Raw genomic sequence first — 1,957 nt, 5'->3', positions numbered from 1 at the left:
AATGTAGATAGAGGTTACGGCTCTAATATTTTCTTATAAACTATGTATGTATAATTTAATTTATTATTATTATTATTCAATTTGACCACAGAGAGACAGAGAGGGAGGGGGAAGGGGGGGAAGAGGAAGAATGGAGAGAGAGCAAGCCACCAGTTCCCGGACTCAAATCATTGCTAGCCATGTGGGAAACCAGTGCTTCAACCACTATGCCACCTGTCAGCCCCAGCCCTGACATTTTCAGTCACTGCTGCTGTTTTTAATAAATATCTAAAATTCATGTGCATTTTGAAATATATTAAGTTTTATAGATATAAAGTCTATCACATGTGTTCTTTATCTCTAAGAGATAGTTTTCGTAATTTCAGTAATTTTTACAAGTATTTCCTTTGTATATATATGCTCATTTGCCTTTAGATATTTATGTTCTTAGGAAATTATTTTCATATATAATTGCTTAGCTCATAGGACTTTGTATATAGTAGCCATCTAATCAGAGGATATAAAAATTCTTCTTGGGGACTAGCTGATTGCATAATGGTTATGTCATTGGACTCCCACATAGTTGACCACGGTTCGAGTTGCTGACCCAGTGACTTAAAATGCATGCATGTGCATGCATATCCAAAATCCCAAGAGGAAATTAAGGAAAAGGGACTGTGGTGTGGCCATCACCCCTGGGAGGTGATTTCTCACTTTTTTTGTCTCTGTCTTGTTCTCACACCCTATAGCAAAAATCTCTTTTAAAAAATTCCTCTTGGATAAGGCATGTAGTGCAGCAGTACTGCAATTGCACGCACATGGGAAAGGTCCTGGATTTGCATCCCTGGATCTTCTGAGCACATTGTATGTACGTGCACATGTGCATGATCTGGGTCAGCTGTGACTAGGAGTGGATTGTGGCATTAAGACTGTTGGGGGATGGGGGTCGGTCTTTCTGTCTCATTCTTTCTCCCTAATGAAGGAAAGGTACAAACTTAAGAAATTGAAATCTTTCTCTTTTGTGCTTGAGGAGGAAGAAAAGTTTCCAAAAAATTTACAGGTCTATATTCCTGTTGATCCAGATAAATAAATTAGTACATGAATAATAAATGTGTGTAAGTGGGAGTAATTTAACATTGTGCTTCGGTGATCAAAATTAAATTTATATAGATATTGTTATCAGATTTTTATCAAATTACTTAATTAATACCCATTAATGTCTCTTACAGCAAATGATAAAAAATAATTTGTTATCAGGACTCAATCTAGGATACTGGCTATTCTTTCTTAAATATTTCTTTTCTGGTCCCTTTTGTCCTCTTGGAGACCCCAATTTCTATTTTTGTTTGTTTGTTTGTTTGAGAGGTTTTCGCTATAGAGCGTGTGCGCTCGCCAGACAGACAGAGACATAGAGACAGAAAGCGAGAAATCACCCCCCCGGGGGGGGGGTGGCCATGCTGCAATCCCTTCTCCTTCGTTCTCCTCTCGGGATCTTGGGCACGCACGCACACGTGCCCGGTGTGAGTTTTAAGCCACCGGGTCCGGGATGCGAACCACGGTCAACTACGTGGTAGTCCAGCGACATAGCCATTACACTAACTGCTGGTTCCTGTGAGACCCCAATTTCTGATAGATGTATTATATTTCCTTTACTGTCTCATGTCACTCTGAGGCTCTAATATAGTTTTTTACAACATTTTTTTTCCTTTTGCATTTCATTTTAGAGTTTTCATTAATATATCTTTAAGTTTGCTGATGTTTTCTAATTAACTGTTAATATTGTGCAATGTATTTTTCATCTCAGATGTCCTGTGTTTCTTCACTAAAAGTTCCATCTAAGTTTTTTATATTTTCATTCCTTGCTTAATTATATTTATATTTTCTTCTATTAATTTTTAAATAAAGTTTCCTGATTTATTTCTTCCATGGGGTATATAGAGGCAGAGAGAGAGAGAGAGAGAGAGAGAGAGATGGGCAT

General features: G+C 37.6%; 1 protein-coding gene across 1 annotated transcript in view; it reads left to right on the top strand.

Annotated features, from left to right (window-relative positions):
• The window catches only part of ZMYM2 (zinc finger MYM-type containing 2), a 160,923-nt gene that overhangs the window by 86,440 nt on the left and 72,526 nt on the right, over positions 1-1,957 (top strand).

Source organism: Tupaia chinensis, unplaced genomic scaffold (genome assembly GCF_000334495.1).
Source record: "Tupaia chinensis unplaced genomic scaffold, TupChi_1.0 Scaffold000186_1, whole genome shotgun sequence".
Lineage (NCBI taxonomy): Eukaryota > Metazoa > Chordata > Mammalia > Scandentia > Tupaiidae > Tupaia > Tupaia belangeri.
Note: the sequence above shows the minus strand (reverse complement) of the source record. Positions and strands in the feature narration are given on the sequence as shown.